The 24,924-nt window shown below is 44.4% G+C and overlaps 1 protein-coding gene across 2 annotated transcripts in view; it reads right to left on the bottom strand.

Moving 5' to 3' along the window:
* The window catches only part of MAPK10 (mitogen-activated protein kinase 10), a 163,106-nt gene extending 138,448 nt beyond the window's left edge, over window positions 1-24,658 (bottom strand). For both annotated transcript variants that reach the window (XM_088660576.1, XM_060278429.2), the window contains exon 1: window positions 24,445-24,658. The gene's annotated coding sequence lies outside the window, so the exon portion shown is untranslated. The remainder of the gene's footprint in view (window positions 1-24,444) is intronic.
* Between the last annotated feature and the right edge of the window lie 266 nt (window positions 24,659-24,924).

Below are 24,924 nucleotides of genomic sequence, written 5' to 3'. Positions count from 1 at the left end.
ATTTTGATAGCACAAAATTGGAAAACTGGAGAAATACCAACTAAAGAACAATGGCAAGAAAAATTGATGAACTATGCAGAAATGGCAAAACTGACGGACAGACTTTGAGAAAAAGACAACAGTGACTTTAAAAGAGAATGGGAACCATTCATAGTATTTGCAGAAACAAAGGAAGACTATTGACTTGATGGCAGGATTTAAACACTCACATCTTTATTAACAAAAATATGTAGAAGATGAAGAAATAATATAGTGCATTTTTTAACAACAGCAGTGTAGAAATAGGGGGGAAATAAATCAGAAGTGGAGGTTGAGGGAAGCCCAGGAGGGGAGGGAAGAGGGAATGTAACATGAATGATATGGATATGTGGTGTATGTAATAATTGAAAAAGAAAATGGAATAAAAATTCAATTGAAAAAATAAAATAAAACCAGTATGACAAGGTCACTATATCAATCCACATATAATGCAGTAGGGCAGGTCTGGATGCTCCCAAATCAAAAAGGGTGCTGCTGCAGAGTTAGAAAAAGTACAGGAGGAGCAACAAAAGGAAGACTAGGGGTAGGAATCATGCCTGAAGCCCCTGCCTTGCCAAAGACTACCACAGAGACAGGGAGTCACAGGGCCAGCACTACTGATATCAGTTCAACCCACCACTCTCCTCCTTGGAACCCTACGCAGTTCAGGAAAACATCCCACCACGACCACAGCACAATCGGGGCTGTAGGAAACCACCCAGTTCGACAAGAGCCAACATTTATTTGTTATGCATGTGCTCTTGAAGTCACAACAGCTTTCCTTGGGAAGGAAGTTGCTAGAGAGAGCAACTTGGCACCACGACTATTGAAGCCCGCAGGTGGCTCCAAATAATTGCTGGAGCACCATTCCAAGCTCACTGCCTTCTGTCTCTGAGACTAGCTCAACAGGGAGCTGGCCAAGGTCCTGATATTGTGCTACCAACCTACAGGGTATCCGCCTGGAGTGGATTACCGCATTTTCCCGTCTATAAGATGAGGTTTTTCGCCCAGTTTTTAAGGTCTAAAAACGTGGGTCATCTTATCCACGGAATATAGCAATTAAATATATAAATAAATACGGAACTTGCTCTACCAAGCCAGCAAGCCAGAGCCAGTGTGGTGTAGTGGTTAAGAGTGGTAGATTTGTAATCTGGTGAACCGGGTCCGTGTCTCTGCTCCTCCACATGCAGCTGCTGGGTGACCTTGGGCTAGACACACTTCTCTGAAGTCTCTCAGCCCCACCCACCTCACAGAGTGTTTGTTGTGGGGGAGGAAGGGAAAGGAGAATGTTAGCCGCTTTGAGACTCCTTTGGGATATCAAATCTAAACTACTACTCCTCCTCCTCCTCCTCCTCCTCCTCCTCCTCCTCCTCCTCCTCCTCCTCCTCCTCCTCCTCTTCTTCTTCTTCTTCCTCCTCCTCTTCTAGCAGTCGCAGCTCCTGGCAGTGGTGAGCCTCAGGGCCTCCGTAGTCTACTTTCTTCCTTCCACTCTGCCCGCCCTACAGGCAGAGGCTGCTTGGGGGAGGCTGCATGCGACCTGTTTTTTCTACGCAGCGTCTTCACACGGTTCCATTTGTGTGCGGGCGGCACAACGTTACACAGGAGGAATGCAAAGCGCAATGTTTCGCTGGTGTTAAAGGCGCAGAGGGGGGTATTACTTCTATTGCCGCACTCCTTCTGTGTAACGTTGCGCCACCCACACACAAATGGAGCCATGTGAAGACACTGCACGGGAAAAACGGACTGCCTACAGCCTCCCTCCCAGCCATAGGACGGGCAGAGTGGGAGGAGGCAAGCAGAATACTGCACAGAGGCTCCGCGGGAAAGGTGAAAAGTGCTAAAAGTAATTGAAAAAAAGCTTCACCACTCCCCCTCCAAAAAAAGCTCAACTCTGCCCCCCAAAAAGCTCAGTGATTGCCAGCAAGAGAACAGCTGATAGATGGCCTATTAGACACGTGGGGCTCTTAGCCTCTGGACAATCCTGCCCCCCAAAATTTCAACAAGTCAGGGCAATTTTCCCCCATTGTCTTAATTTGCGATCCCCAAAAGTAGGGGGCATCCTATATATGGGAGCAACCAATACACGAAAAAAATACTGTCCTATATTGTCAATATACTATATTGTACTATATTGACAATATACTGTATTGTCCTCTGTGTCCTACTAAGCTCTTCAGCAGATCCTTGTGACTGTGGCGTAGGAATACCCAGGAAGGTAATTGGAAATTCAGCTAACACAGTCCTGCCACCAAAACATTGCCAGATTCAGAGAGCCAAAACAACCACCAGTAGATATGAAGCCCTCGAAGGGTTGTAAGGGTCTGAGAAACTCCTGAAAAATGACTGCTTTGGTAAATTTATTGTTTCTAAACTATTTCATCACTGAAACTTTGACCAAAATGTATGTAAACTAAAAAGCTTCCAACAAGGGGAAAGAGGGAGATGGAGAATCAGGACTAGGAAATACAAGATTTCCTTCTTTCTCTGTATGGTATGCAGTGCCTTTGCCATTAGAGGGTGACAAAGATCTTAATTCTTCTTGTATGTTCTGTCAGTAAAATGGCACTGTCTTCCACATGTCCTTAATGCCTGCCTCTAGATCCAATAAGAGTTGCCATTAAAAAGGAACATTTGTCAGCAACAGCACAATATTGGCACTATTTCTTAGATAATTCAGGGTGGCATATTGGGAACTTCCAGCTTTTCAGCTCTAAGTATTATTTATTTTTGCTGGCTTGTTATTAATCCAGTGCCATCAATATCATGTGACAGAAGCAACAACAAAAAGGGCAGGCACTTGCCCCCAGAGACTTGCAGTCTAAATTCTGACACTGGAAGAGATACCGTAGCAAAAGGAGAGGCCAGTAGTAGCAAGGAATGAAATATGGGTAGGACCAGAATCAGCACCTGGTATCCTGGGGCAGATGCCAGGATCCCAGGACCCCAGTAGGGCCTATTCATAATACCTGTCTTGGGATCTCCTTAATTTGTTTTTCCTGGTCCAGGATTCTGATGAGTGCCAGCAATCTGGATCTATCTACTCCTTATACAGTGGTACCTCTACTTACAAATAACTCTACTTACGAATGTTTCTACTTACGAATGGAGCTCCGTCCGCCATCTTGGATGCAGTTTAGATAGGATTTTTTCTACTTACGAATTTTTAGATAGGGTTGCTTCGACTTACGAATTTTTTCTCCCAATGCATTCCTATGGGATTCGACTTACAATTTTTTTCTACTTACGAATGTGCGTTCAGAACGCATTAAATTCGTAAGTAGAGGTACCACTGTATTTCCAAAATTCATCTGGCCAAGCATTATTCAGTGGCATTGTGGAAGTGGCAAGACCAGCTGCCTAGGGCTGTTGAACCACTACAGAGAAGTAAGCCCACTAGGGTCCACCACAGAGTTTGCCCAGGGACTCCTCAAACCTGGAGCCAGCCTTGCATATCAGCAAGCACAGCCACATATAATTAGACTTTCTTTCAATTGGATGTAAACTAAGGAGCTGAGATAGAGGCCTTACAGCAAATACTGGTTTTAGAGGAGGGATTTGAAGCAAGAGGGAGGTGGCATCTCATAAGTGCTTCTTTTGGGAGTTCCCAGGAGGAGGACAGAAAGAGAGAATTTTAAGGAGTCGTCTAAGACATCACAAGCGGGAATATAAAGGTTGTTATACATTGTTAATTGCTGTAGCAGGGCAAAATGTGTGAGACAATTAAGTGACAAATTGTGACAAGGGTTGGCATTGATTGAAAATCTGCTGCCATTCATGACTTGCCAACACATGTACACATAGTGCATTGGGGCCATCTACAATAATTATAAATGACTAGGTGCATAGATGTACATGTGGTCTTCTCCAGCAGTTTGACATCACCCTCAGAGGTGCACTCAATTATTGTCTCTCGAGACAACAACATTTAAGCAGCCTTTGGGCACTGCCCATGTGTTCTTCAAAGTTTCTGAATGGTGAGACATCCAGACTCCCAAATTCATATGATGGTTTTAGTAATATAAGCAGCTGCCGTGATTTCATATCATGGTTATGGGCTCATCTAGTCCAGACCTTTCATATCCCGTACTACATGATTCCTTTTTAAACTGGAAATGTAAAGGACTGAACTGGTAGCTTTTGCATATATTGTGAGTTCTCCTTCACAATAAGACCAAAAATCAACAGAGCATCTTTCATGATGCCCTGAGATTAAAGAGATCAGAGTATAATCAGGCATCCCCAAACTTCGGCCCTCCAGATGTTTTGGACTACAATTCCCATCATCCCTGATCACTGGTCCTGTTAGCTAGGGATCATGGGAGTTGTAGGCCAAAACATCTGGAAGGCCGCAGTTTGGAGATGCCTGCTCTTAATAGTGTTAAAGCTAAGTACGTCTTAGATTGGCCAGTGAGCAGACTACAGAACTCATGAGAATCCCACGCAGGTTCTTTGAACCCCCCACAGAAGGAAGGCTGGCACAGGTGTGTATACATATATATTAAAGGAGATGCTGGCCTTCCATCTAGCCTTTATTACGCCATTCCATCACTGACATTCACTGGAGCCTGACAATCAGTTCTATGTGGTGGTTCTGAGGAAGAGAGTCCCCTCCCACACCTGAGAAGTAAGCATGAAAGACAATGAGTGCAGCTCTGCTGGTGCACAGCAAGGGCACCGTTGTGACATCAATCTTCAGGAGGCCATCAGAAACTGCAACATCACTTCACCTCATCAAACTGTGCCTCTTCCTCAAAGATGTATTGCTCATCTCGCGCCTGTTTTCACTTGAGCTCCCTTTGCCCCCGTCTCTCAGACTTCGAACGAACCTGTCAAAACCTGTCAAGTGCACTCAGTGTGTTTATATCTCACAGTCACTGGGAAGGTGCAGGTACCCTGGGCGATTTGCAATCCCACACTGACCTAGCAGTGGGGGTGGGGGGGAGCTAAGATGAGATGAACACTGTACTCTCGGGACAACTTTTTAAGTTTGCTGGAAATAGTCAGTGTGGAAATGTTCCTAGCAGCTGCATTTTATCTGTCTAAAGCAGGGTTTCCCAAACTGAGTCTCCAGCTGTTTTTGGACTACAACTCCCATCATCCCTAGCTAGCAGGACCAGTAGCCAAGGATGATGGGAACTGTAGTCCAAAACCAGCTGGAGACCAAGGTTTGAGAAACCCTAGTCTAAAGGCCAGTCTGAGATAATTTTATGGAAGGACAAGATAGTGCCTTTCCATTCCACATAAATGAGATGACTGGGGTGGCAGCTGAATCTTGCTTTGACACTGACAATGGGAACACATCATGCTCCACTGCATATGAGAGTGGCATGCTAACTTAGAGGTGCAGGATAGGTAATGTGCCACACACAGGTCTGTACACTGAGAAAGGGGAATGGCCAGAGGGGTTCAAGAATACAGTGGTACCTCGGTTTACAAACACAATTGGTTCCAGAAGTCTGTACTTAACCTGAAGCGTACTTAACCTGAAGCGAACTTTCCCATTGAAAGTAATGGAAAGTGGATTAATCTGTTCCAGACGGGTCTGCGGAGTACTCAACCTGAAGCGTACTTAACCCGAGGTATGAGTGTAATTGGTTCTGGAAGCCCGTACTTAACCTGAAGCATACTTAACCTGAAGCGAACTTTCCCATTGAAAGTAATGGAAAGTGGATTAATCCATTCCAGACAGGTCCATGGAGTACTTAAACTGGAAATACTCAAACCGAGGCATACTTAAACCAAGGTATGACTGTAGAGGAGAGGAAGGGGCCCCCACCACCTTGTATCTGCCACCTGAGGCTCTCTGTCATTCTGCCTAACAATAGGGCCTGTCTTGGTCAGAAGTCTTGCCTGAGAAGTGGTGGGCAGAATGTTGCAGTGCTCAGGGCCTGCTTTTGTGCTTCCCACAGGCATCTGATTGGCCACTGTGAGAACAGGATGCTAGACTAGATGGGCCACTGGCCAGATCCAGAAGGCTTTTATCATGTTCAATCAGCAAGTAGAAGGGCCATAGATTGTTCTATGATCAAGCTTGAGAGGCATAATACATCTGGCCAGCACAGGGATGGGAAATCTATTACGATGATCTGTCCAAGTTTCAGGTGGTGCAAAATTCAGTCACTAGAGGCTAGGTAGTTTGAGTGTATCATACTAACTTTTCATCATTGGATTGGTTATTTATTCATTTCAACTCTAAGTCATGGTGTTAACCTTGAAAGTGAACAGCCTGGTGAGGGCTTGCTCTAAAAGGCAAGCAAGCAAGAAAAAAAATTAAACTACGAATTTCACATGAAACTACATGAAAGAAAGATCAATTTTCTATGGGGGCAGTCACAGCAGATGAAGTAGACTTAAAACAAAGGGTCACTACAACAGATTTCTTAGCCAGGTTGGCCAAATGCCTGGTGGAATAGCAACTCTGAGAGCAGATCACAGAATACCTCTAAATATAAGGTCAGATGAGAGCTGCCCTTGCTATGGAGTCCCACAGCCTAGCCATAGCAGAAAATCCACCACGAGTAGGACATGGAAAAGACCTTCCCCTACAAATATACAGAAATTGCAGTGTTTCATCAGTGTTTATTTATGTATTGGGGGGGGGGGAGAGATGCAAAGGAAATGAAAGCTACAGCCCACATGCCAATTGTGGAATTAATTTTAGGAATCCTCCTGGTTATGCAGGAATTTTAACCCATGGAGCATAACCTGCTTATCATTCTGTCTAAGCCAGGTATCCCCAAACTTCGGCCCTCCAGATGTTTTGGACTACAATTTCCATCTTCCACAACCACTGGTCCTGTTAGCTAGGGGTCATGGGAGTTGTAGGCCAAAACATCTGGAGGGCCGCAGTCTGGGGATGCCTGGTGTAAGCCATAGTAGGCCTCTGCATTTCCTAAAGTCCCTCATTTCCTTCTTTTTTAAAAAATACTGCAAAAGGCTCCTACGCACGGCTAACTCCTTGTCTGTGCTTCCTTTCCTTCTGCTTTGCCACGTCACCTCTCAGTATTAGTGTAAGTATACCTCTAGCAGAGGCAGTCTTTGGATTTCATGCACAACTGGAGGAAAGGGGTGTGGCTGTTTGTGCAGGACAGGGTGCTTGCTTTTGTACTGCAATGCTCCCAACATTGTACTCCATGCATGGGCCATATATATATATATAATGTGCTGGCTTGTTTTGCAATATATTCTGTAAGCCTGAAAAACTTGCATACACAGTTGGCATTTACATTCCGGAGTGCAGGGAGTTATTAATGAGAATTAAATAAAGGCTCGGGAATTACTGTGCGCAGCTATAATTAAATATGGGATATGTGTATGTATATTTAGTGATATTGATGTCTTGTTTCTCACACTGGTTCTCAGGTACTGTTTGTTCAAGGACCTGGAGTAACGATTAGGCAATTAATGAATGACACTCCAACTTTACTGCAAGAGTAATATTGATATTCTATTAGCAGTTACTCAAGAGGCTGCCACAGAGCAAACTTCCCTAGTCCATGTCATCCATATGCAACCACTACTCAGACCAAGAAAGACTACAATAAACATTATTGGAGATATTCAAGTGAAAATGGTGCAGTTCTTAATTTCTAAAATTAAGGTAGTGTCAAAACAGGAGATACCAGCAACTGATGAGGAGGGTTGTTCCTTCCACAGAAAGGAGCAGGCCCATTCACCCAGAAGGAATGTGCAGTTGCAATGCTCACATCTCCGCAAAACAAGCAAGTCTTGTGAGGGAGCGTGCCATGCCTTGATTGTTAAAAGCTTCATGGGCAGAGTGTGGAAGTTGTTGGGACATCTTCATTGCTTCCTTCCATTTGTGAACTTTTTGCCTGATTTGCACACCTGCCGAACTGCAACCCCTGAACTCTATGTCTGCTGCCGAACCTGTACCATTACTTGCCTCAATAAAGATCTCTTTTTTACTTACATGAAAGAGTCTCTGTCTCCATATGCTGGGCAGAAGTCAGGACACATGTTGAGATTTCCCAGGGAAGAGGAGTTGAGATAGTGTTTGTCTATGTCCATGTAGCAAGTTCACAGCAGAGGCAAGATCTGATCTCGACAGCTCCTCTTTTACAGCCTACTCTCTTAACAACTGTTATATGCTACTGTAAATACTGGCGCCTCCTTTCTTGAACCAACACAACTGTGTAGCTGAGGACTGGGAATTTTCAGCACCATCCGTAGGTTTGTGGAGCCCTCCATTAACTCCTACTTCAGTGGGTCTTCACAGGCTTACCAGTGATGATATAGGTGGCACCAGCTATTTTAACTTTCTTCAATGTCCCAGCATTGTGAAAAAACCAAAATCGTAGTTCCTCACGCATAGAGTGCTAAGGGAAGACTTGGACAGATTATCAGTGGTAGGCTCTGAGGTGCCAACTGCTGTCCAGTGAGGCCATTTGGTGATTCCAGTCCTGGAGGGTTTACTTGCAAAACTTTTTGGTTTTAGTTCTAAAGATTTTTTTCCCTTTAAATGATTAGTTATTGAAGGGAATTCTGCCTCAGTAAATTCTAGCCAGCTTCTCCATCAAGGCAACTTAACTTGACAGCTTTCACAATGCATTGTTTCTCTAAAACATAAAAAGCTGTATTTTTGTAGAGCTGCCAAGATATTTGGCACAGTTTCCAGTCTGGATTATAAAGGACTGGACCTCTGGAACAGACAGCTGGCCCAGAGTACAGTTGTCTCTCAGGCAAAGAGTTGACAAAAACAAGGACACTCGGAAGTATGGAAAAGATAACAGCTGCTATAGAAATCGTTGCTGATATACTTCAGTTTGGGAGCTGCAGTTAGATTTGCCTTCCAGATTAATAGAATATTTATTCATTTTATTTTATGAAATTTGACAGATTTGAGCACAGGTTTTTCAATTCCAAGTGAAACTTACCACACATAAACTTACCGCATTCACACATAACACTAAGTCATGGTTTCTTTTAACCACAATTTGTTCAACAAACCACGAGTTGCCTCCTACACCATGGTTAATTTCTCCAACCCTTGGCTCATTTTCCAGCTACTCTTGCCTCATGCCTTTGTTTAGTGATCCCATCTCTAATGCTCACCAAACTACAACTATGATTAAGCAAAGATGTGTGGTTCAAAAAAAGCACCAAACCATAAAGCAAGCCGTGTTACAGCTCCATTTTGTGGAACTTCCTCTAGATAGAAAGACAGGCACCCACCACATTGTGTTTTTAACACCTTCTTATGCATTCCTGGATTGTTAATATCAGCAACAAATATAGCTGATTGTTGTGCAGTCTGTTTACTGTGATTGTGCTGTTTTCATCTGCTGCGCACCCCTCTTAAAATATTAAGCTGCTTTGTAAATTTCCTAAATAAAATGAACTATGGATTAGTGTTATAGGTGAACAGGCCAAGTGTCACATGCAAACATGGCCACTGGTTCCAGTAACATTTGGCTGTAATTCCTTGCACTTCTCTATAAGAAACCATCTATTTAATGTGCTTTATTTCACACATTCCCTGCACTCACCCCTCTCGATCCAGAGGAGCTAGCTGGATGCATAACAGGTCATTTGTCTCATCTTCCCATGTCACATATACAATAGTCCTGACATGCAATAAGAAAATGCTCAAAGGGATGTATCTATTTTGGCCACACTGTTGTATCAGCAAAGTTAAAGCAATCAGGAGGGTTTGGATACAAAGCATCTCCGCTTGCCCTTGAAGAGAAAGAAAAACACATCCTTCCTGTGTAAACATAATGCCACAATGTTGGCTGGCACCGGCCAAAGTTAAACCAGTCTGTAAGATATTTAGCCTCTATTGCTCCTCAAGCTCAGCTAAGCACAAGGTTGATAGTAATCAACCTGGCGTATTGACATGCTCAGGTTACTGTGCATTTCATCATACGTGTGTGAACTTTATGGTACATCTGTACTCTGTTGCATCATTTTATACTGTTTGTGCAACCATATCTGTATATTTCATAGTTACAGGTAGGTAGCCATGTTGGTCTGCCGTAGTCGAAACAAAATAAAATAAAATAAATCCTTCCAGTAGCACCTTGGAAACCAACTAAGTTTGTCATTGGTATGAGCTTTCGTGCGCATGCACACTTCTTCAGATACACTGAAAGCAAGGGGTGAGGTGGTTGCTGAATTGCAACTTATTACCAAACTTAAAACCATGGAGAGACCTGGTCTGAATAGAGACATTGGATTCTTATCTCATTATACATGATAATTCTATTTTGGGCCATCTCATCCCTTGCTTTTTCCTGTAAGACCAATTGCAGTCATTAACAGTCATCAGCAGGTTTACCACACCTATCCGCCAATCACCCATTCCCACCACCCTTCTGAGTAATACCCCTCCCCACCCTCTCACTATATATAAGGGTCTGGTGACTTCTGTTTCAGTGTATCTGAAGAAGTGTGCATGCACACGAATGCTCATACCAATGACAAACTTAGTTGGTCTCTAAGGTGCTACTGGAAAGAATTTTTTTATTGTGTATTTCACATATCATACATTTCTTGCCCTGTGTGTTTCATTGTTGTCTCTCAAATCAACTCTCACTTTGCTTATGATTAAATAATCACTAGCTGGGCTTCTCAACAGAGGGAATAATGAAGGAGCTTCCAGGTGCAAATTGTCCCCAGTCGCTGAAGCCACAAACCCAGAGGCCAAATGGGAGGTACGTGAACCAACCTGGATGCTGTGATCATCATCTGAGGCCCTTCTTTGTGTGCCTCCTACATGAGAGGTCCAGAGACTGGCAACACAAGAATGGACCTTTCCTGCAGTGAGTCCCCATTTGTGGAATGCTCTCCCCAGGAAGCCTCACCTGGTGCCTTCACTACATATCTTTAGGTCACCAGGAGAAAACACCGTAACAATCACCCTCATAAAATTACTGCTTCAGCTAATAACTGGGAGAAACCAACATTTAAGATAAATCAAAACAAAGTCCATCTTTCTTGGCACTCTACAGCTGACCAAATGCCTCTCAAAGTTCACAAGCGTGACAAAATGTCTCAGACTGAAAAAGGCCATGGCTCAGTGGTAGAGACGGGATAGCTCAAATATCTAAAGGGCTGTCACATGGGGGGGGGGGGTAGAGCAACCTTGTTTTCTCCTGTTCTGGAGGGTAGGACCTGAACCAAGTTACAAGAAAGGAGATTCCAACTAAACATCAGGAAGAGATTTCTGACAGTAAGAGCTGTTTGACAGACTCCGACAAGAAGTGGTGGACTCTGTGTTAAGATGGCGGCTATCCTTGCCCGAGTCTCAACGTGACAGTATGAGATGTGGATGCAATAACTACAACATTGTAGCGATGGGGAAAGTTGGGTCCTGTGTTCAAGTCCCCTCCAAACTATGACCTTTGCCAAGGCACCTTTTCTTGGCTGGAACACAACCTGCCCTACGCCGCTGGGTGGTTGTAATGGTGACCGAGATAGGTGAAGCATTTTACACACAAAAGCTTTATCAGCAATAACCATGCTTAGTATCGAGACCCCATGCTCAGCTTTGCAAGTTATTTGAGGCAGTAAAGGGATTAGCTCACTGCAACAAAGGTTTGGTACCGCCACTGACACTTTCTCGTATGTGGGGAAAATTATAATATTGTTGGAAGTCCCTGGGCTCGTGTGTGTTCCCATACTGAAGAGAAATTGCCCTGTGAGTACAATTCTGATAAGGGTGGTTGAAACTAGGAATCTTTCCCAGCCTATCTGGAGACACAGCCCGAGACCTTTTTGTTGCAAAGCATGTGCTCTAATACTGAACATTTCCCTTGCCCTAATTTGCCATTTTCTGCCTTGCTCGCCTGCCTCTGGTTCCCCCATATTCATTAGTTCTTCACAGTCTATTTTTAGTTTATTCCAGCCCACCTCCAAATATGTTTTGAGGCCAGGACCTTGCTGTGCGAAATAAAATCTTGTGTATGGAATAATCTGTTCTGCAACATTAATGCCCTTAGCTATGATACTTAATTCTATTTAGTGAAGTGTCTCCGCGGGCATCAAACGTGACTTGTGGAAATAGCCTTCCTTTCTGTGAGAAAAATCGCCAAAAATAATAATAATAATACCCTCACACTTTCATAAACAAAAACCTAATTGCCTTTATGAACTATATCCCCAAGGATGCCACAGAATATATCTGAAGGAGGAGAAAATTGTGTGCATGAGGGAAACAGGGAATTGAATTGTAGGTGAAATGTGAGGCGCTGCTCTTACTCGGTGCTAATGCGGCAGCCTTCAGCACAATGTTGCAAAGCTTTCTAACCATAAGCCCTACATCCCGTGGCTATAAGATGCATCCTTCAGATTCTGACTGGTTGAAACCTTATTAATTTCAGAGGTGGTGTTGCATCCTTTTAAAAGAAAATCCAAACATTGGCTCAAACCCAGCTCTACACACCAGTCATGGTAGTCACGCATAACAACTGGTGTTGTGTGCACATCAAGAGGCACACCATTCTCATTCTGTGAGGCCTCGGTGGGCACTGGCAGTATCCTGGCTGGAGATATGGATGCAGGAACACAGCTGCATCTCCACTGATTGTGCCCGCAGAAGGTTGCTTCTGCCCTTTGTTCCATCACCTTTGTTCCATCAGGATTATCATTATTTTTCTAAGTTCAAATAAAGTGGGGAGAGGGATTTAAAGAGGGATGGATCTCTGCAGAAGAGCTGGATGTGAGAGTCCTTATTAGAGTCAGAGCTTTACCGGTGCTTTCCCCCCACAACATCTTTTCTTGATTAAATTTCTGTCTTGAACGAAACAGAAGCATCTTTCTTTCTTTCTAGCACCAGAGATTTGGCTGGTGAGGGAACAGAAGCTGAGAGAAAAGTCTGGCTTTTAGAGATATTAGTTTTGTTTGGCATACAGAATGGTTTGGAGAAATGACTAGAAAAGTCTTTCTGCCCAAATCAAGCCCCATTTTAACATGCAAGACTTACAACTCGGTCTTTTACTCGAGACCGGCAGCGTAAACTGGTGTAGGCCTCGCTAATCTCTATAAATTCATTAAAATTATATTGTTAAATATATACTGGCTTATATACATAGCCCATGTGGGTGTTATTCAACGTTCTCTCAGCGATCAAAGTCTGCTGCCATCCAGACCATAGCAGAGTTAGCCCAAGTCACACACTGAGTGCCCCCTGCTGCTGTACTTCCAACATGATCTCAAATGTATGCTTATATATGGCTGCATAAATTCAATCTGTAAGATAAGGTAAAGGGACCCCTGACCATTAGGTCCAGTTGTGACCGACTCTGGGGTTGCGCGCTCATCTCGCATTATTGGCCGAGGGAGCTGGCATATAGCTTCCAGGTCATGTGGCCAGCATGACAAAGCCGCTTCTGGCAAACCAGAGCAGCACATGGAAACGCCGTTTACCTTCCCGCTGTAGCAGTTCCTATTTATCTACTTGCATTTTGACGTGCTTTCGAACTGCTAGGTTGGCAGGAGCTGGGACCAAGCAACGGGAGCTCACCCCGTCACAGGGATTCGAACCGCCGACCTTCTGATCAGCAAGCCCTAGGCTCAGTGGTTTAACCACAGCGCCACCTGGGTCCCTAATCTGTAAGATACACTGAGCTTTAACAACAACAGATAAATCTTTAGTCAACTGAACTGCAGCACTGAGCAGAAATTCAAACAATCTTGCAAAGAAGTGTGATCACTGAAACTGCTAGAATGAAGTAGGAACACCCACCAAGAAAAGGGGAGGAAGTATCTAGCCTCTGCTTGATTGTTTTCTTCAAACTCTATGTGTCAAATAGACTTGAAAGCTGCATCATCACATAACTTACTTGCCAGAGCTGGTGTCCTACATGCTGTCTCTTGCTATCTATGGTCTCGCCAGGTGACAGCAACCCCTTCCAGCAGCAATGCATTTGCTATCAAGGTCCAACTGAGTAATACTGGCAGAAGGTGGATCTGATCCCTGTGAATTATATTGGCTTCCAGAAGATGATGCCATCACCCCTGTGCTGGGGGGGGGGGGAGAGAGTCTTGGGTGTGCACTGGGTCTCCCGGGTCTCCGGAACACCACTGGTAGCATCCAGACTTCTGACTTAGTATTATAAATCCACAGCTACAATGTCTTAGTGGACAATAAAACCAGGAAAACCCCAGCATTATCCATCATGCGGCTTCAGTCTCCTTAAATCAAAGGATACTTTCCACTCAGTTGAGCACCAATGGATTTCAGATAAACGTGAAGAACCTGAATGAGAAGTTTCACTTGGCTCTTTCCCCTCATGACACTGAACTTCAGCTTCCTGAACAGAACATAAGAAGATCACAGGCTGCTGGATGCGACCAAAAGCCCATCTAATCACCAATTTGTTCTCACACTAGCCCAACGGAAGCCCCTAGTAAGCCTGCAAGCAGGACATGATTGTAACAGTGGGACAGGAGAGCTGGAAAAAAATTCTCATCTGGCAACCAAGGCAACCCTTTGGTTTCAGATAGTTCATGGGTAGACGAGTCTAAAAAGCTCGGGACACAAATTTTCACAGCCCTCTAGCAACAATGGTGGCTCATTTACCATAAGTAATGTATTTAGCGTTCACTCTGGAAGTGTATACTCCATTCTGACCAAACGAAACATTTCCAGAGTGAACGCTAAATACATTACTTATGGTAAATGAGCCACCATTGTTGCTAGAGGGCTGTGAAAATTTGTGTCCCGAGCTTTTCAGACTCATCTAACCCTGTACCTATCTGAAACCAAAGGGGCGCATTGGTTGCCAGATGTGAAATATATTGGCATTATTTTAAGCTCTCCTACCCCACAACAGGGACGCGGGTGGCGCTGTGGGTTAAACCACAGAGCCTAGGGCTTGTCGATCAGAAGGTCGGAGGTTCGAATCCCCGCGATGGGGTGAGCTCCCGTCGCTCAGTCCCAGCTCCTGCCATCCTAGTAGTTCGAAAGCATGTCAAACTGCAAGTAGATAAATAGGGACCGCTACAGCGGGAAGGTAAACGGCGTTTCCGTGCGCTGCTCTGGTCCGCCAGAAGCGGCTAAGTCATGCTGGCCACATGACCTGGAAGCTGTACGCCAGCTCCCTCGGCTAATAACACGAGATGAGCACCCCAACCCCAGAGTCGGTCACGACTGGACCTAATGGTCAGGGGTCCCTTTACCCCACTACAACAATACTCTTCCCACTTGTAATTCCTAGCAATTTGGATTCAGAGGCAGGATATATTGCTACTCGTGTGAGAGGCCCATCCCTCCTTGCTGCCCCCACCAAAGCCTCACTTACTTCCAGCAGGATTTCACAAGAGCCCAACAAAATTACATTGAGGCCTCCAGAGGCCTCTGTGAGATCTCATAAGGCTCTCGTAAGACCTCACCAAACCCCTGAAGCCACCAAAGCCATTTCTCCTCATTTTGGGGAGGGGAGGGGCCCATTTGTGGATTCTGTCCCATGAATTCTGCTGCCTGAGGGGGCTGCCTCAGTCTGTCTCATGGATGGGCCTGCAAGCAAATGTAACCTTTTAAGATGGAAGCTGAAGCAGGCAAAGCAAATGTTCAACTAACAACAACGACTACCTTTCATTAATCCCTCTGCACTTCACTTTACTGGATGCAAGCCGACTAACTATTTTCAGCCAGAGGGCACATCCAGAAACACGGTTTCTATATCCTCCTCATTCTTCAGACCTGGCAGTATACATCGGTAAAAATGGTTGTTGGACAGCGGTTGCAAACCAGACTCAGTCTGGTCATGAAGAGGGCAGGGCAGAAATAAAATATAGCAGCATTTTGGTTCTCTGTCCACAAAAGGCAATTAGATTTCGTGGGGATTCAGGTTATAAACCCAATTAGTAGAATTCTAATTTTAGCAATTTGACATATACGCATATCAAGGTGGTTCAGGACTTATAGACAAGTGGTTTCTCTCTTTCAAAGAAGTGGGGGTGGTTGTAAGCTTTATTAGGGGTTGTAAATAAATTTCAAAAGGCAACTTAATGGCGACTCAAACCCCCAAGTAAACAAATCCTTGTAGGAGTGCTCTCATAAACAGGTAATACAATGGAAAGAGGAGTCATCCCTTTGCCATGTTTCAACCCCACAAATAAAAAGATTACATGTGAATCATGTTAAAGATCTCATGGAGGACTCATCAAAAATGGCTGTGTGAGGGGAAGCCGAGTGGGTCCTTTCTGGCCTGCTGCTTCCTGAAAGATCTGGGACATTGTCATTTCTTCTCTTCCGTCACATTGCGGGAGGAATGTTGGCACTAGTTGTCACCTGGATGGATGTGAGTGTTTTAATTATCATCTGCCAAAGGTAATAATTCTAAGGCCAAAATTCAGGGCCGCAATCAGTCACTGGAAAGTCTCTTGAAGTCTTTTAATAATAAAGGCCGCGTATTTAACAATGGGGTGTGTTTTTTAAAAAATGAGACATCGTGGCTTATTTATTACCTGAACTTGAAGAGTTATGGGGCCATAAAGATACATAAAGTAATTTTACTCTGGAAACTTAATTATATTAAAAGATCGTCAAAGAATATTCCTCTCGCTTCACAACGCGATGGTGTGAGTCTTTCAAGTTGGTTTTGCCACAGGCTGTTGGGACGTGCCCCCTCCCCATCCATTGCCAGCAAGCTCACTCTTGGATGTTTTCCAAAAAAAAGTCCCAGAGAACACAGCCTCTAACCTTTGGCATTATAGCAGTCAGCTTCCTAAATCTTCCCCTGCCCTGCGGCTGGTCTTTCAGGCAGGGCAATTTAGCTCATCAGCTGACAGATCAGACTGGACTCTCAGTTGTCCTTGGAGCAGGTGTGGGTAACCCTTGAATCGCCAGATGTTGTTGCCCCATCTTCCTTGGCCACACTTTCTGGGGCTGATGGGAGTTGTGGTTCAGCAGCATCTGGAGGCCCAAAGGTTCCCCACGCCTGTCCTACATGGAACTGTATATTGGTCTCCCTCCTGTCCTCTCAGTCTTCTCCTCTGGCCTCATTTTATCTCCCACCAAGTGAGCCCCAAGGGAAATCTGAGCAGACACCCAACAGGCTGATTCAGTAGGCTATGAGGGTTTCTGTGGCATCACAGCAGTTCAGTTCTATAAAGCAATCCCCTATGATTCTGAAGCTTTGGCTGACTGCAAGCTAAAGAAAACACTGTTGTAAAGGCCAGGCCCCGTTAAACTGTTCTCACAAATATATTTCAGGGTGCAATTTTATTTATTTGAGGCATTTTAGCGGGCTTTTCAATCAGCCACCTAATGAGCTTCACTGGAACCCAGGTCTCCCCAGTCTAAGTACAACACACACATTGCTATATGTATCACCAGTATTGAACTTATTTAATACATATTTGTATTTAAAAGGTGCATTGCCAAATATCTTACTGTGCGCAAGGCTTAATTCATGCCAGCTCTCCTCACTGTTTTGCCACCCAACCTGTTTTAATATTCATTCATTCATTCATTCATTCCCCGCCCATTTGGCACACCCCTAGGATGTAAGAAAGTATCCTGGGCCATGTACAAAGTACTTTTCCCTCACCAAGGTGTGACCACAAATGGTCTACACACCAGAGATTAGGGAGGAGGGCTTCTATGGCTCAGTTCAGAGATCATAACTCAACCATGGTTTGGCCACTTGGAAGATGCTTTAGGTGTGCATCCCAGCCCTTTCTTCTCCCTTCACATGGTCTAACACCAGTAATGATAGGTGCTAAACATAGTTTGCTATGATATCTGAATTGTACAAGCTATAGTTCTTGCAAACCATAGTTTACTTCCAAACCAAAATGTAAAACCCGCATATAAGGCGTGTTCCCAATGGCCAGACCATGTTTTAGGCATGAAAGTAGGGTGATATCAGGTGGTGAATTCAAGGAGGTGAGAACCTCCACTGCCACTTTTTTCAAATAATTAAGCATTGATTATATACACAAATTGTTGTTGCGTGCAGAGACAACACCTGGTTTCCAGGTTTATGTGCTAAGTGAAGCAATTTCCCTTTCATGACAATACTACAAGCTTCAGGTGATAGACTTTTCATCTTTTCTAGCATGAACTGTTATCCTTCCTAAACGTAGTGGATAACCAGTTAAGGCAGTTACCTGATTTTCTGATTATACTTCATTTTCGCTGAGTATCATTACCAGCCAGAGAGAGAACGATCAAGTCCTCTTTAGAATTCAGAGCAGAGCGTCCCGGGATAGCTCTTCATGAATTCGATTAAAGTTGATGTTCACTGTGAAGAGGTTCTTACATACATAAATAGTGTATGAGAAGTACATAAGTGTAGCATGCCATCCTGAATAACTCACAGAGCAAATCAGAATCCAAAATATAAGATCACTCTTGAAGACATCATGTGGCGCAGCTCGGGGGCTAAAACTCAGCCTACTGAAGTTTACAGGAAGGAGAGACAGATTGGGAAATCCAGGCTACTTAGAGGAAGAGAACAGTGTAAGTGTAAGAAATTTAGTAAATGCGTAAAACAGGGCTGGGCACCATACAGCATGTGAACTATTTGCCCTTTCATATGCTAAAGCAGCTGTAGAACCAGGTGAGTTCATTGCCATTGTTGCCTTTTTTCAAAAGCAAGTGGAGAACATCGTTTCCAGACTGTGTCCTGTCTTGCCCGCTTATTTGTTTCATTATAGATTGGAGTCATTTCCAACAAAGGTATCCTAAGGTCTTATGTGGAAGGCCCAACAACCTCTGGCAGTCTACAAAATGTCATCAGCTGTTTCAATGAGAATTAAGTCTGCAGAATGATTTTTTATATATATTTATCAATGCATTGCAGATTTGAAGGTTATCCAAAGGAAATCACCCTCATCTCTATTTGTTTTTTAAATGTTACTGGTTAATTACCAGTTTTTATAACAACGGAGCCTGGGGCCTGCTTATGTTTCCATTGATGTCAACAGAAAATGTTTACAGAATCTTATTGTCCCTTTAAGATAAGGAGCAGCCTATTTCTCAGATTATATGTACACATAACCACGCCAGACACCAGCAGGTAATTATGAACATTATTCATCAGTATACTATTTTCTCTTTCCATGATCTGACATTATTGGGGTGGGAACCTCAATAAATTTAATTTAATCTGGCAGTTCAGTGGTGCCTTTAGTTTTCAAGAGTGAGACTAATAACTGAAATTAATTCCCATTGTGGTACCTGTGTGGTGGCTGCTGAACTTGAAGCGCTGGTGTTAACCTCTAAAACAGGTTTGAAGAACATCCGCCCCACCCCCAATGTTGCTGAACTTCAACTCCCATCATCCCTTGCCATTCACCACGCTTGCTGGGCTGATGGCAGCTGTAGTTTAGCAACATTCGGAGGACCAAAAGTTCCTCACACGTACTCTAAAGCCCCATATGACCTAGGGCCAGGTTTTCTGAAGGATATGAATCTACCTGAACCTCAGCGTTGGCATCATAGGCCCTGCCTTCTGGCCTGTCAATCAGCAAAGACCAGATTTGCAGGCAACAGTGACAAGACTTCTCGGTGGTGGCTCTGCAGCTGTAGTATAACTTTTGTAAAGCCACGGCTCTTCCTGTCTTTTGACAAGCCCTGAAGACTTATATTCTGCAGTGCCTCATGAGCAATGTGATGCAAATTCTTATGTGCACCGTCATGCTATGTTTTAATTGCTTGACACTGTTTCAACTCTGAATGCAGACTTACTATTTTGCCAAAATTTTATTTTCAGAGGCTAGATTCACCACCATTATAATTAAATGAATTAAGCAAACGTCTCGGGGCTAGTACACACATGCATGCTCATCGCTAGAAGACTACAGCATCAAGGATTTGCGTGTATTTGTGAACAGTCCATGACAGATCTCAGGAAACCTTTCGTATCACCTCAAATCAGGAGTGGAGAAACGGGATCAGGCCAGAAGGTCAAATCCTGGATCCCCACCCCCCACCCCAGCAGGCCACATGACCTGATATCATCATGACATCTGGTGACCAATTTTTCTTTCATAGTGCAGCAAGATATGCTATAAAAAGCAAGGATCAGCAACACAGATCCCCATGGGAAGCCAACACACTTGATGTCACAGCCTATCAGCTGATATGCGCTGACAGCAAATCCTCTCTTGCCAATGAATAATCAGGAGGGCACTTCAAGGCTCCCAATTGTGCACCGACAGCAGCAGAGCACTGACCACTTTAGAACTGCATGATCCCTTCAGGACAGTCACAGTCCCGCCCCCTCACAACCACATACCCATCTAAGATGATAGAACCTTCTACTATCATACAATAAACTTATAATAAGAATAATTGGGGATACATTGCAACAAACAATGCAGATCTCTATGCATTTTCCTTCAGCTAGATCTATTTTCTGTGCATGGGCACTTTTTTTGGAGTGCTCCAATATCACTTTTCAGAGTAATTTAAGTTGTAATATTTATTTTTGAAGTTCCATTATACATAACAGAACTTGCCCACCATTCTCTTGTAAATGGAGAAACTGCTGTTTTCAGTGTTCCTAAATGCTGTTGCTTTGCAGCACTCAGAATAACTCATCCTCAGTGTTCTTCCTGCATGCCCTCTCTAGAGTGACCCTAGTGTTAGGATTCATTCCCCGTGCTGCAGTCATGGGGCTGTTTTTATCACATGGCGGTGTATGTTTTCATTCCACATTGTGGGACGTGATGGAGACAGAATGTTTATATTACTATGTTTCCGTGACGTAGGACATTTGTCCTTTGTTCTTTTTCTTTGCTGTCTGATGCTGAAGAGGAAGGAGCTGAGTTACAATGCTCCAAGTATGTATATGTAAATAAACATAGTTTAGCCAAAAAGCTGTGCTACTGAGTCTGAACGCTGACTGCCTATACTCTGCTGATCCTGAAGTGTGCCGATGCCTCTTGGGATCAGTCGCTGTGATATTCGGGCTGGAGAAAGCTTTTGGATCTCCCGACCGACCAGGAGGGAGAGAACATGCCAGTCGGGCATGTGTCTCTGCTGGATTTCTACTCGTGTGTAGGATCTCCCAACACCTAGGAGCCAGTCCTCAGTGACTGACTTACCTCTTTTCACTCTGATTAGCTCCAACAGCTAAATAGCTCTCCTGCTGATTGGGAGGCTGTAGGAGGCTGGCAATAGAAGCTGGCAAGAGGGACACTTGTTGGAGAAACGGTAATGGGTCTTTGACACACACCCCATGACCCTGAACTCCTACACTTCTAACTGCCCGTCACACCTTTAACTGCCCCACACCAGATGTCACTTATGACATGGTTCACTTATGACTGGGGCCTGGACCAGGCTGAATTAGTCCCTTGGGCTGGACGTTCCTCGCACCTGCCTCAAAGGAAAGGCTTTTCAATGCACCCAGTTCTTACATTCATCTGCCAGGTATAAAACAGCAAAATGACAAGTCTGCATTCAGAGTTGAAACAGTGTTGAACAATAAAAACATATCGTAACGGTGGACATAATAATTTGCATCACATTGCCCATGAGGCACTGCAGAAGAGAAGTCTTCAGGGCTTGTGGCCAGCATGACTAAACTGCTTCTGGCACAACGGAACACCGTGATGGAAACCAGAACGCACGGAAACGCCGTTTACCTTCCCGCCGCAGCGGTGCCCATTTATCTCCCTGCACTGGCGTGCTTTCGAACTGCTAGGTGGGCAGGAGCTGGGACAGAGCAATAGGAGCTCACCCCATCACAGGGATTCAAACCACCGACCTTCTGATCTACAAGCCCAAGAGGCTCAGTGGTTTAGACCACAGCACCACCCGCATCCCTATCCCTGTATACAGTACTGAGGTATGAGACACCCTAGGGCATCTTTGTATGTTCATATGTATTTTCAGCAGCCATATATCTTCCAAAGCCATGGCAAACAATTATATTTGCTTTAGGGCCATTCCGAGGAACCATCAGGCATGAGTATGGCCCTGGAGTCACATAAAGGCTTCTTGGCAACTACACATGGCTCGTGTCCAACAGCCTGGCAATTCCCATTTTAGAATAGTGCCGGGCTAGTGAGATTGCTTCTTACTTCCCTTCTTTTTCAGGTAACTGTTGCAGCAGCAGCACAACAAATGCAAAGCCTGAAGTAAGTATAAGATGCAGAAGTACTGCTGGAAGTGTTAAAACGCTTTTCTTGGTGAACATTGGCGGCTTCTGTGAAATAAAAGGAAGCCTGCACTGCTCTGTTTTCTTTGAGAAAGAGAAGTTTGGTTAACAGGGCAAGTAGCTAGTCAGATTCCCACTCTAAGGCAGACTGTGCTTACTCTGCTACAGAAAAGGAGCTTACAGAAGATACTGGGAGCCAGCGAGTTTCTGAAGTTTCCTGCTCTATAGGACCTTACAAGATAAAATCTTTCTCTTTTTTTCAGAATAACAATATTGCTGCCTCTCTCTCTCTCTCTCTAAGCCTTATTCAAACAATTAATCCTGAAGTATGCTCAGAAGAGCAACAAGCCAGGACATCAACACACCTAATCACAGCGTATTTGTATTTGTGGTATTTGTATTTTGCTTTGGATAATTCCACAAACTTTCCATACCTTATCTCAGTTCTGCATTAGCCTTTCTAACTTGCACAGCAAGGCTGCAACCTATTTTTGAGGGGGGAAATTCTCAGCCATTGTGGATGCTCCTTTGGGCCCCCTTCTGGTCCTTTGATTTTGGGCTCATTGCCTAATGCCAGACATAGACCTTCTGGCAACATTCACAGTATACATCTAAAGCATTCTTATGGCACTTAACAGACATGGGTTGTCATCCCCAAATACCCCTGGGAACTGTAGTTTGTTAAGGAGAGCTTCCTGCAGCCAATTGGAAGCTGCCCCTTGGTTTCCAAATGTTTCGGAAGTCGAATGGACTTCCGGAACAAATTCTGTTCGACTTCAAAGGTACGACTGTATGTGCAAACTTGACCACTTCGATCTACAGAACGGGGACTGTTACATGTGTCACATAATATTCATTAGCCCTTGCAAGAAATCAATCTTTTATTGCAGCAGCATCCACACTTTGGAACTCCCTGCCTATTGAACCCCCTCACTGAGTGAGCTCACCTTATCACACCTGGCAACAATGGCCCCTCAAATACCTTTTTTTGTTTGTGACCCAATCCACCCTGAACAACATGGCAAGCTGAGAACAGGTGGCAGCACCATTTAATTCCTCTTAATACAGGTTCAACGCTCGAGGAGGGCAGGTAAGAAAGGAGAGGAGCAGCTTGAGGGGCTCCAGGGACTGGAAATGGACCATCCTACAGAAGATGGGCCTCAGCAGGTGTTGGTCCCCAAGTCCTGCATCCAGTCTGGTCCTCAGATCAATAGCTGGCTGGCTTCGCTGTGTCCCTGCCCAACAAGAACCTTGGAAACTGCTGAAAGCTTGATGCTAAGAGGCCAATACAAGGCAGAGAATTTAAAGCATCGGCTTCCATATCTGCATACAGTCCACCTCTTTAATTCTTTTTCCCTGAGCAGGCTCTGCCTTGCAAGCCGAGTACAAAGCCTGGGATGGAGTAGCCTGTTAGGCAATTTTCTTCCTGTGCATTAAGGAAATATTGATTGATTGAATGAGCTGGAATAAATCAAGCTAGCCAGGAATTCTGGCTAGGGTCAGGGGATGGAAACTGCTTTGTTTGCAACTGCCTTGTACTCCCAGTTCCTTGCAGCACTCAGCATCCTAAATGACTGGAGTTCTTTGCAAGAACTAAAATGAATTTTGCTTTACCCAAGCTGGATAAAGCGACTGTATATTCCTGCGCATAAGACTATTTTTTAACCCAGGAAAATCTTCTCAAAACTTGGGGGTTGTTTTATACGCCGGGTCGTATTTCTTATACGGCGAGTATATATCCCAAACTCTATATTTTAACTGGAAAAGTTGGGGGTCGTCTTATATGCCCAGTAATCTTATACGCCGGAATATACGGTACTTCTTGAATTACTTCTGTTGTTATTGGAACAGGCCATTTGGGCTTCAGATGCTTGAAAGCAGAAAGACATACAATATAAAAAGCTGTGCCACAGTTTCAACTAGCACAGTGCTATCTACACTGACAGGCAGAAGTTCTCCAGGTTTGGGGGCAGAGGACTTTTTCAACTTTACCTGCAGAGGCTGGAGATCTTCTGCAGGGAAAGTATGTAGTGAACCTGTCACTCAGCCAGCCTGTGTCCTTCTCTAGCCTCTACCTACCATTTAGAAATGCCGTCATCTTTGTTACCATGAAACCGCTGGCTGTAGGACAGGGCGTGGGAACATATTGAAAGCACACAGTGCTAAGGGCTGGCTTGGAGAGTGGGAGGAACAAGCTGGTACATGGAAGAGAAGGAAAGCAGAGGCAGAATGAGCAAGCCAATAATTAAGTGCTTGGAATTCAGAAGCAGAGGGAGAGACAAGAGGCGTAAATACCAAGGTAGAGACCACACGGGCAAGCGCCACTCCTATGGCAAAAGAGACATACCTTAGTGTCTAAAGGCAGGAAAGGGAGATGGAGACCTTTAAAATGCTGGTGCTTGGCCACCTATGGATGGGAAGACGTGAAGCTCTGCAGCTGAACGCCAACTCCTCCTGCTGCCGCTCTCCCTCCTTAGGTGCTCTTGTCTGCAAAGTCTCCGCTTCATCTGGAGCTCAGAGAAAAGGCAATGCAGGGAGGGCTTGAATCCCCAGTGTCACACCTGCCAAACATTTGAGAAACCAAGAGAGGTTGATTTAAGCTCTTCCACCTGGCGATTGCGGAAATTAAAAGCTCTCCTCCCCCACCCCAAAAAATCCACATACACAATAAAAACTTAGTTGGTCTTTAAGGTGCTACTGAAGGAATTTTTTTATTTTGTTTCGACTCAGACCAACACGGCTACCTACCTGTAACTAAAACAATTCTTCTTCTTAGTGCTATGAGCTATTACTTATACAGCGCCATCAACGTACCTAATTGATTCCC

Source organism: Zootoca vivipara, chromosome Z1, assembly GCF_965207765.1.
Source record: "Zootoca vivipara chromosome Z1, rZooViv2.hap1.1, whole genome shotgun sequence".
In the NCBI taxonomy this organism is placed as follows: Eukaryota; Metazoa; Chordata; class Lepidosauria; order Squamata; family Lacertidae; genus Zootoca; species Zootoca vivipara.
The sequence above is the reverse complement of the archived record's forward strand: the minus strand, read 5'-3'. Positions and strand labels throughout refer to the sequence as shown.